The sequence below is a fragment of the Ursus americanus genome, chromosome 31 (assembly GCF_024610735.1).
Source record: "Ursus americanus isolate L20-20 chromosome 31, mUrsAme1.1.p, whole genome shotgun sequence".
Taxonomy (NCBI): domain Eukaryota; kingdom Metazoa; phylum Chordata; class Mammalia; order Carnivora; family Ursidae; genus Ursus; species Ursus americanus.
This window is the reverse complement of record NC_142157.1, coordinates 3,998,415-4,010,647: the sequence shown is the minus strand read 5'-3', so window position 1 is coordinate 4,010,647 and position 12,233 is coordinate 3,998,415. Positions and strand designations below refer to the sequence as shown.

The 12,233-nt window shown below is 35.4% G+C and overlaps 1 pseudogene; it reads right to left on the bottom strand.

Moving 5' to 3' along the window:
• Positions 1–8,563: 8,563 nt before the first annotated feature.
• LOC123784894 (large ribosomal subunit protein uL22 pseudogene) lies at positions 8,564–8,970 on the bottom strand (annotated as a pseudogene).
• Between the last annotated feature and the right edge of the window lie 3,263 nt (positions 8,971–12,233).

Sequence of the window (12,233 nt, the reverse complement as noted above, 5' to 3'; positions counted from 1 at the left end):
AGAGGTGTCTATTTCCTCAAATGTTCATTAACTACCAATCAGGAATACTTTACTTAGCAAAGTCATCCATCAGAAATGAAGGCAAACTAAAGACTCCCAAAGAGACAAAATCTGAGGGAGTTCATCGCCATTAAGCCTTATAAGAAATGCTGAAAGAGTATTTTAAGGTGAAATAAAAGGATGCTAATTAGTAACATGAAAACATATGAAAATATAAAACATACTGGTAAAAGTCAGTAGAGTCAAATTCAGAATATTATAATACTGAAGTATGGTGGTGTGTTAATCCCTTGACTCTAGTACAAAAGTTAAAGGACCAAGTATTAAAAGTCCTATAGCTGCAATAATTTGTTTATGTATACACAAGATAAAAAAGAGGTAAATTTTGATATAACAAATAGAATGTGGAGGGGGAGGAGTAAAAGTGTTGAGTTTTGTATGACAGTGAAGTTAAGTTGCTATTAGCTTAAAATAGACTGCCATATCAATAAGATATTTTGTATAAGCCTCATGGTAACAACAAAGCAAAACCAACAGTATATAAACAAAAGATAAAGAGAAGAGTATCAAAGCATACCAGTACAGAACATTATAAATTCATAAAATAAGACAGTAAGAGAGAAAAACAGGGGAACAAGGAAAATACAAAACAGCCAGAAAAAAATTAATAAAATGGCATCAGTAAGTCCCTACCCATTGATAATAAAGGTTTATATAAAATCACTATAAGAATACAGACCAATATCCCTGATGAATACAAATACAAAAATTATTAATAAAATGTTAGCACACAAAATTCAATAACACATTAAAGGATCATACACCATCATCAAGCAAAACTTAATCCTAGGATGCAAAGTTGGTAATGTGATATACCACATTAATAACTGAAAGATAAAAAACATATGGTAATCTCAATAGATGCAGAAAAAATTGACAAAATCAACACACTTTCATGATAAAAACATTTTTTTGGACTTTATTTAAATTCAAGTTAGTTAACATATAGTGTATTATTAGTTTCAGGGGTAGAATTTAGTGATTTGTTAGTTGCATATAACACCCAGTGCTCATTAAATCGAGTGCCCTCCTTAATGCCCATCACCCAATTACCCCATCACCCCACCCACATCCTCTCCAGCAACCCTCAGTTTGTTCCCTATAGTTAAGAGTCTCTTACGGTTTGCCTCTCTCTGGTTCCTTATTCTGTTCCATTCATCTATGTCTCTGTTTTTGTGTCAGTACCATACTGTCTTGATGATTATAGCTTTGTAATACAGCTTGAAGTCTGAATTGTGATGCCTTCTGCTTCGGTTTTCTTTTTCAACATTGCTTTGTCTATTCAGGGTCTTCTATGGTTCCATATAAATTTTAGAATTGTTTGTTCCAGCTCTCTGAAAAATGCTGGTGCTATTTTGATAGGGAGTGTATTGGATGTGTAGAGTGCTTTGGGTAGTATACACATTTTAACAATATTTGTTCTCCAATACATGAGTATGGAATATTTTTCCATTTCTTTGTATCTTTGTCAATTTCTTTCATCAGTGTTTTATAGTTTTCAGAGTATAGATCTTTTACCTCTTTGGTTAGGTTTATTCCTAGGTATGTTATGTTTTTTGGTGTAATTGTAAATGGGATCGATTCCTTGATTTCTCTTTTTGTTTCTTCATTCTTAGTGTATAAAAATGCAACAGACTTCTGTGCATTGATTTTATAACCTGTAACTTTGTTGAATTCTTGTATCAGTTCTAGCAACTTTTTGGTGGAGTCTTTTGGGTTTTCTACATACAGAATCATGTTGTCTGCAAAGAATGAAAGTTTGACTTCTTACTTGCTGATCTGGATGCATTTTATTACTTTTTGTTACCCAATTGTTGAGGCTAGGACATCCAATATTATGTTGAACAGCAGTGGTGAGAGTGGACATTCCTGTCATGTTTCTGACCTTAGGGGAAAAGCTCTCAGTTTTTCCCCATTGAGGATAATATTAGTTGTGGGTCTTTCATATATAGCCTTTATGATGTTGAGGTATGTTCCTTCTATCCTACTTTCTTGAGGGTTTTTATCAAGAAAGGATGCTGTATTTTGCCAAATGCTTTCTCTGCATCTATTGTGAGGATCATTTCATTCTTTTTTAAAAAAGATTTTATTTATTTATTTGAAAGAGACAGAGATAGTGAGAAGAGAGCATGAGCAGGGAGGAGAGGTTAAAGCAGGCTCCCACTGAGCAGGGAGCCTGATGTGGGGCTCAATCCCAGGATCAAGGGATCATGACCTGAGCCAAAGGCAGACGCTTAACTGATAGCCACCCAGGCACCCTAGGATCATTTCGTTCTTATCCTTTCTTTAATTAACATTGTGTATCATGTTGATTGACTTGCTTATGTTGAACCACCATTGAAGCCCAGTAATAAATCCCACTTGGTCATGGTGAATAATCCTTTTAATACACTGTTGGATCCAATCAGCTGGTATCTTGGTGAGAATTTTTGCATCCATGTTCATTAAGACTATTAGTCTCTAATTCTTGTTTTTAGTGTCTGGTTTTGGGATCAAGGTAGTGCCAACCTCATAGAATGAGTTCGGAAGTTTTCCTTCCATTTCTATTTTATGAAATAGTTTGAAAAAAAGTAGATTTCAACTCTTCTTTAAATGTTTGGTAGAATTCTCCTGGGAAGCCATCCAGCCCTGGACTTTAGTTTGTTGGGAGATTTTGATTACTGATTCAATTTCTTTGTAGTCATGGGTATGTTCAGATTTTCTATTTCTTCCTGTTTCAGTTTTGTTAGTTTATATATTTCCAGGAATGCATCCATTTCTTCCAGATTGCCTAATTGTTGGCATATAATTGCTCTGAATATTCTCTTATAATTTTATTTCTTTGGTGTTGGTTGTGATCTCTCCTCTTTCATTCATGATTTTATTTATTCGGGTCCTTTCTTTTTTCTTTTTGATAAGTCTGGCTAAGGGTTTACCAATTTTGTTAATTCTTTCAAAGAATGAGCTCCTAGTTTCATTGATGTGTTCCATTTTTTTTTAAGTTTCATATCATTAATTTCTGCTGTATCATGATAAAAACTTGCAACAAATTCGATAGGGAAGGAACTTAGTTCAACATAATTAAGGACATATATGACATACCCACAGCTAACACTATACTAATGGTGAAAGGTGGAAAACTTTTCTCCTAAAATCAGGTAGAGGGGAAAAAAAAACTGCGTACTTTCCCCCACTCCTCCTCAGTTTAGTACTGGAGGTCCTAGCCAGATTTATCAGTCAAGAAAAGGAAATAAAAGACATACAAACTAACCCTGCAACACCCATGATCTCTTTTCTCCCCCAAACCTATCTCCACACTTCCTACCTTCCTGTAAGTGGCCTCTTCTGTCCCTCTCATTGTGCAATTTGTTCTATCAGTCCTCAGGTCAATTTCTTGAGTATTCAGAATGACTTGATTGTTATCTAGCTATGTTCATGGGACATGGCAAGGCTAGGGTTCTCCCCCTACACTGCTATTTTAGTTCTGAAAAAATCAGGAATAGCAGTATGGGTATCACATTTCCTAATTTCAAACTTTATTACAAACTATAGTAATTAAAACAGTATTGTATTGGCATAAAAAAAGACATGTAGTCCAACGGAGTAGAACTGAAAGCCAGAAATGAATTTGCACATATATATTCAACTAATATTTGACAAGATACTCAAGAATACTCAATGGAGAAAGTGTAACTTCTTCAATAAATGGCTGTGGAAAAACTAGATATTCACATGCAGAAGAATGAAACAACACTGATCTTACACCCCTCACAAAAATTAAGTCACGATGGATTAAAGACCTGAAACTGTAAAAATCCCAGAAGAAAACATAGGGGAAAATCTTTTGACCTTTGTTTTGTCAATATCTTCTTGACTATACCAGTGGAAGTATGAGAAACAAAAGCACAAACAAATAAGTTGGATACAGCAAAGAAGAAGCTTCTGCACAGAAGGCAGCCTATGGAATAGAAGAAAATATCTGCAAGTCTTTATTGGATAAGGGGTTAATATTCAAATATATAAGGAACTCATATAACACAATATAAAAAAATCTGATTTAAAAACGGGCAGACGCACAAACAATGAAGCATGGAACGCTACATCAAAAACTAATGAAGTACTGTATGGTGACTAACATACATACATACATACATACATACATACATACATAAAAATAAAAATGGGCAGAGGACCTGAATAGATATTTTTTCAAGGAAGATACACAAACAGCTAACATGTACATAAAAGATGTTCAACTCACTAATCATTACTTATTTGTCATTACCAATGATATATATATTTCTGGTACACAAACATATACATATATATTGTATATGCATATATGTCATATATATGTAATAAATCTAATAATCAGAAAAAATGCAAATTTAAACCCTATAATACACAATAGCATACTACTGATATTGACCAGGATATAAAATAACTCTCATTATTGCTTGTAAATACTCAAACACATACAGTGTCTTGGGAAATTGTTATTATTTAGTAAATCTGAAGATATACTCTCCAAGTAGCAAATGAACTCTTAGGAACAGACCACAGAGAAACTCTTGCTTATGTACAACATGAATAATATTAAATAACTTTCATAGACTCATTTTTCATAAGTGCCCCACATTGGGGTCTTGCACAGTTTTGCCCCTTGGTGGAAGATAATGCACGTACCAACATTGTAATTGAAGATTCCTATGGGTGACATTTAAAAAAATAAATGACAATGGAGGCTGTCTCTGCGATTTGTGAACTACCTTTTTTTTTATTGTGGCAAAATATATCACATAAAAACAAAATTTACCATTTAACCATTTTTGGATGTAAAGCCAGTGTCATTAAGTATATTCACATTACATTTCAATTATCATCACCATGCACCTCCAGAACTTTTAATCTCCCCAAACTGGAACCCTACTCATTAAACAACTCCCTTGCTTCTTGTCCTAAATCTGATGGCTCTAGGTACATCATATAAATGGAATCATAAAATATTTGTCCTTTTGTGTCCAGTTTATATCACTTCGTATAATATTTTCAAGGCTCATTCATGTTGTAATATGTGTCAGAATTCTCTACTTTTTAAGGCTGAATAATATATGCAATAATAATATTGTATGCAATACCATGCTTTATTGACCCTTTCATCTGCCAATGAAAATTTGGGTTATTTTGATAATTGTGAATGATGCTGCTATGAAAGTGGGTGTACAAATATTTGTTTGATTCCCTGCTTTCAATTTTTTTAGGTATGTATCCAGAATTGGAATTCCTAGAATATATGACAAGTCTATATTTATGTTTTGAGGAACTGCCATACTATTTTCCATAGTAGCTGAACCATTTTAAAATCCCCACCAGTACTGTACAGAATCCAATTCATCCACATCCTCACCAGCCCTTGTTATTTGCTGTTTTTATTATCATTATTAATAGCAAACTTAATGGATATGAAGTTGTATCTCACTGTCACTTTGATACACATTTCCCTAATACCAGTTTGGTTTTGACTAGGGACAATTTATAAGCCCCACCCCAACTACTGCCCCACCCCTATACCTTTACTCCTTTCCTTTTTTTAAGCAAATAACATTGTCAATAGCCAAATGACTCCAGAATCTTCTTTTTTTTTTTTAAGGATGCCATCATCTATATATGCTCTTTTTTAAAAAGTTTTATTCATTTATTTGTCAGAGAGAAACAGAGAGAGAGCATACATGCACAAGCAGAGGGATCAGCAGGCAGAGGGAGAAGCAGGCTTCCCTCCTAGCTGGGAGCCCAATGTGGGACTCGATCCTAGGACCCTGAGATCATGATCTGAGCCAAAGGCAGACTCTCAACTAAGTCACCCAGGCATCCTGACTCCAGAATCTTCTGAGTAGATTTCCCCATTAGTCTCTGCCACTTTACCAAAAAGGCATTGCATGCCCAGTCAAAGAAAAGTTTTAATTATTCATGTAATTTCACAGTACATGTGACAACTGCTTAGATCCTTCCTCTAAAGTATGATATGTCATATACTCAAGAGAGAAGAGGAACCCATCTTTACTTTAAGCTGTTATCCTGCACTCAGAACAAATAAAAGATATTGGAAAACTTCTTGAGGAGTCAAGGTTCTTTTGATCTTAGCTTAAAAATTAAAAAAAAAAAAAGAATTAGGAAATATTTTCTTGCTAGTTCAGAGCCAAAGACTCTTGGTCAGTTCAACTTTGTGGAGTTCTTTTCAACTAAATCCATGAGGGTGAATGAGACTTCTGTGGAGGTCCTGAAGTGTTGAGGACATGTTGAGTACAACACCTCTCATCTCAGCTGTGCAACCATTCAGAGGGTACCGGGAGGAGCCTTGCACCTTGAACTGAATCCAGTTTAGAAAAAGTGAGTGAGCATAAAGCTAGGGGACAATCCAGCAAGCAGGGCACGCAGACTGTAACCTTCCTTTTTTTTTTTTTTAAGATTTTATTTATTTATTTGACAGAGAGAGAGAGACAGCCAGTGAAAGAGGGAACACAGGCATGGGGAGTGGGAGAGGAAGAAGCAGGCTCCCAGTGGAGCAGGGAGCCTGATGCGGGGCTCAATCCCAGGACTCTAGGATCACACCCTGAGCCAAAGGCAGACACTTAATGACTGAGCCACCCAGGCGTCCCCAGACTGTAACCTTCCTATCAGTTTGTTTAAAATCCTGATAGAAGTCAGCACATTTTTAAAAACACTTAAGTCTATTGTTTCCTTCTTGGGGGAAAAAAGTGCTAAAGAATTTTAAGCTCTTCTGGCAGCACCCTAACTCTTAGCCAGATTAAATTTCTTTCCTTCATAGATTCCCTGAGGCATCATTATAATGAAAAAGTAGGCACCAGAAAAACACTTAACTCAGTTGTGTCTGGAGAAAAAGTCACTTTTTGAATGACCCATGTAAAAATCTCGACATGTTTTATTTTAATCACAGCTCTGCAAACCATTCTCATCTCCAATGGATACTAGTGAACTATTGCCCTCTAAAGGTCATGACCTTGGGCACCAGTGTTTCTCCTTAAAAACAAGACTAAAATAATATTAATGGCTGCTTTCAAGAAGCCTGAAAATGAAAGCTGCAGAAGTGTTTCTTTCTTGTTCCTCAACATGGATTTACTGTTGAGTTTTACTTAAGTTTCTCTATCAATTATCTTTAGGTTTTGATAACTTCATTGGCCTACTTAACTCTTGAGTTCTCTTTCATTCTGAACTGATTCCTTTTATCCTTCATCCTGTCTTCAGCCAGCAGAGGAGATAAATGCTAATAGAGTTTGAAGCGTGACCTGAGAGGGGGAAATGCTATTGTGTTATTCCAGTTAATTGCCTCCCTCAATAGATTTTAATCTCCAAGAGGATAAGGATTGTCATGTTTGCCAGTGTTTCCCTTGAACCAAGACCAATTGGGGGCATATATTAGGCTATTGTTAAATTATTAAGTAAATCATTTCTGCAAGAAATAAAATGTTGTTTAGTTTTCTTATACTTTTGTCATAGAATTATTTAATTACCTTTCTTTCTAAGCTCTTTCTATTACTTCACATCATGTTACTTCTTTTTTCTTGTATTATCTTAAGGTGTTCTTTGTTTCACCTGATTCCTTGTTTTGACATTTCCTATCCTATCTTCTTTTCACATTTCCTGACACTCATCTTATGGTACCACATTTGATAACCATTATTTTGATTTGTAAATTTGTCTATATAGACTATCTTCCATTTCCAAATGATTAAATGCACAAGTAACTCAGTTGTATAATGCCCTTTAGAATAAATTGATATAGATACAGATGAGGAAAAAAAACAGATTAAAGCCTCTTTAACAAAGTACTAGCATCCATGGGAATTGACTTTGACATATGAAACTAGATTTTGAATGTCAGGAATCTATGATTCATAACATGGTTACACAGTTGCTTAACAGTGAAACATTTTATTTCAGAACACTTTTTATTTTTCAATGAACTTCTTTTAGGCTTCCATTGAAGTCTTCAGACCAACCCTTCATGGTAGCTACAAGAGGTTCAAACATCCTTATCTCATAGATAAAAATACTGAATATAAATATTTAAGTACACCTCTTCTATGGGCACCTGGTATATTAACTTACATGTAATAAATATTCACCACATCCTTTAAGGGCTTATTCATTTATCAATAAACATTGATTCAGTTTTAATTGTCATACTAGTGTTAAGAATACCATGAACAATACAAAAACACAATAAAAAATATCTCTTACTCTTCTGGCGCCTGGGTGGCTCAGTCAGTTAAGCATTTGACTTCGGCTGAGGTCATGATCTCAGTGTCCTGGGATTGAGCCCCACATGGACTCCCACAGTGGGCTCCACACTCAGCGGGTAGTCTCCTTGTCCTTCTGCATCTCCCCCTGCTCATATTCTCTTGCTCTCAAATAAATACATAAAATCTTTTAAAAAAATCGCTTACTCTTAAAGTGATCATATTCTATTTGTAAGACAACATTGTATCAAGAGCTCATGCATGAGTTAATCTGACCATGAACCCTGTAAATTCTGCCGCATCTTGGAGGCTTTGTTCATCTGAATGTGTTCAATGACCAGAGAATCCACATCTAAACCTTTAAGTTCAGCATTACACTCTGCATTTTTAAGCATGTGCGGTAAATATCAGCACTGTTTTTTGGCCACCAGCCTTGTGCCCAGCCCCACTGTTTGGCCTATGTGCACTTACCAACTCCACTGTAGGAGTGACAGAATGGCACACACTGCTTCTGCAAAGTGACATCTTCCCGAAACTTGGTGGTTTTTCTGATATGTATACCCTTGATGGCCTGGTTGGTTTCACAGGTGCTCTTAAAGTGACCACAAAGATTTGAACATCTTGATATGCATGATGTTGTAGGGTTGTCTGGGTCAAGTGAATAGTGAGCCATTTTCGAGGTCACCTCAGGCTCCTTATGGGAAGAGTGAAGTAATTTGATATGCTTAGACATTACAGTGACCTTGCACTTTTGGAATGTATGAATGGCCTGTAAATTTAACTTTGAAATAATTCAACACAGGAAAACTTTTTCCCACTACTAATATATATAAAATAGCTTTTCTATCTTTCAGGTTGATATTTGACTTCAAACTTTTAATTTTTATTGTGATGATGAATGAACAGATAATATTTCATTTCCAATTGCAGAAGAAACATAGAAAGGATGGCACATCTTCATTGGTTGATTGAGGCTGGTTTAAAGAAATCAAATATGTATCAAAATGATGAAATTTCCTTAACTATAGAGAACAAATTGATGGTTATCAGAGGGGAGGTCAGTGGGGAGATGGGTTAAATAGGTGATGGGGTTAAGGAGTGAACATTTGTGAAGAGCACAGGGTGATGTATGGAAGTATTAAATTACTATATTGTGCACCTGATACTAATATAACACCATATGTTAACTAATTGGAATTAAAATAAAAACCATTACTTCTAAAGCTAATAGCTAGCCTCTCCCTTCTCTCTCTCACTGTCAACCTCTAAACTCCTTCCCAAACACCTGATTTTCCTTAATAATAGAAAAAGAGTGGGGTCATTGAAGAAATTTTCTAAAAATATAACTGGCACTACCTCTATGCTCTTAGTCTGACTTTTGACTCTCCAGAGCTGAAAAAATATTGCCTTCTTCTTCTTTATGCGTCAGCAAACTCTGGTTCTCATGTACACAAACACATCAGGCCTGGTGGGCTGGCACTATTACCTGAAGTAGAAATTCTTATAGAGTATCTTTTTCTACCTCCTCTACCCTCTCGTGGGCTCTTACCATGTCTTGCCAAAAAACTACTCAAAGAGACCTGTGTGGGTGTGGGTGTGTGTTTTCTATAGCCTTAATGCCATGGATGAAAAGAAAAAGTTTTGTGAAATATGAACACTGCTGTTATCCGGATGGTTGCTATAAAAGAGAAAGACAATGGCTTAGAATCAATAAAAAATACTTTCTTTCCTGTCCATATGTCATCACTCCAAGTGCCTTCTTTGCTATTGAGTACCTGTTGCACACACACTTACTAATAGTTATCATGCTTTCTGTGACAAAGAAGGAAGAGTATTACTGGGATTTTTTAATAGTCAGCTTCTAGATAATTGAATTAATAGGTCAATGCAAACAAATCACTTTGAATTTTAATATCTGTTGCCTTCAACATATGTATTTCTTTTTTTTTAAGATTTTATTTATTTATTTGACAGAGGTAGAGACAGCCAGCAAGAGAGGGAACACAAGCAGGGGGAGTGGGAGACGAAGAGCAGGCTTCCAGCAGAGGAGCCTGATGTGGGGCTCAATGCCAGAATGCCGGGATCACGCCCTGAGTGGAAGGCAGACGCTTAACCGCTGTGCCACCCAGGTGCCCCAACAACATATGTATTTCTGAACTATAGTTGGTCTCCTGCCTCCAAATGACAGCCTAGAGGGAATTTACATAAGCCCTAACACCCACCTTTCTTTCATGTTGTCACTGCTTGAGTCATATGTACTAAACATTGTCATTTTTGTTGTTGTTGTTGTTAAAAATCAACATTCCCTGCCTTTTTTGCTTCTTGCCTATATCTTTCCATGTTAGGGCTTTCAGGGATCAGAAATTTATGTGATAGAGGGTAGAGGGAGTCCCTGTATTCCATTCATCTTCACTATTGCCCTAGTGTGACAGCTTCATTGTCTAACTTATGTGTGATTTGCTTTGAAGTGTAAATTTCATAATTTTATATGTATACACTCTGAGATATATTGAAATATTTTTATGTGAAAGGATGTAATTTCATACTAAAGATACTGTCCAGGGAAGATAGGAAAAGTACTATTTCCATTTTAAAGACAAGAAGACTAAGACTTAGGGAATCAAGATATGGTTCTTGAATTTTAGACTTCAGACTCTAAATCCAGCTATTTTTCTACACAATCACATGATTTCAAAAATATTTGTGTAACACTGAGAAACTTGTTGTTTGTTTGACTTGTTCTTTCTGAAAAACAAGGATGGAAAGGAAGAAGGTAAACCATAGGATGAGATACCAGAAATCGAGGCATTTACACTCTGAAGTCTCTTAGTTGCTTTTAAGGAAATATTAAAATTACAAAAGGTCTATCTTCATGGAGAGAAGAATATAATAAAATGTTGCATGACTACACTTTGTTCCACAGTGGGTCAAGGGAGAATGCAAGTATTTGTTAAGTTTGTACTGTCATGTTAATAATTTCATTTACTTATTACTATAAACTTGTGAGTAGATTATTAGCCCCATTTTTAATGAAAGCATGTGTTGATGCTCTTTGAGGTTATTTAGCATGCTAAGATTACACAAATAATAACTGTGTGAGCCTGGGTCTGAACCAAACTCTTTTTACTCCAAAGTCAAGAGATGAGAGAAATCTAGCTGTAAAGAACAGATCAGAAGAGAGCAAATGAAATAGCAGAACAGTCTAGAGTTGCCAGACAAAATGGATAGTAGGAACATTTGTTACATGCTTAAGGCCAACAAAAGTCCCCAGTGCCATCCATGTCTCCCTCCTTTGGTCAGATTGACTGCCATAAACCTGCCATTGGCACACATTGACGAGAGAAAAAGAAACTGGAACTGATAAAGGGTTTCTTTTGACATTTCTACCCTTTAAGTATTTATATTTTATTTCTTTATGGCTAGGGAATATCTTAAAATATCTTAGACGCTTCTGAATATTTGGCCATGGAAGAAACAATTTAACCATACTTTTGGTTCTATGCCTATTTATTTCTTCATTTCAGCTCTTGTCTAATTTTTACTATATGCTGGGAGAAAAGTAAAAATTAAAATATTTATAAGGATAAGGATGCATTGAAAGCAATATTTATAGAGAATCTGTAGTATCAAAATGAAGTTAGCAAAAAAAGAGGGTGTTTCGATAACATAAATTAAAAATTGAGGAAAACTTGATGAGATACTTAGCATATGTTTGTAGAAAAACTACATAGAAAATGTAGGTGACCTTGACATCTCTAATATCCATGAAATCAATGAATTATCTCACTAAGCTATCTAATGGAAACAAGAAAAGCTCTCAATTCTACCCAAATTTTTCTTTTTTAGGAATGTTGTTGCAGCAACTTTAGAGACTGAAATATTTTCCAACAATTCCTCCTGTGAAATTCCAATAACTTCTCAGATAAATTATGAGCT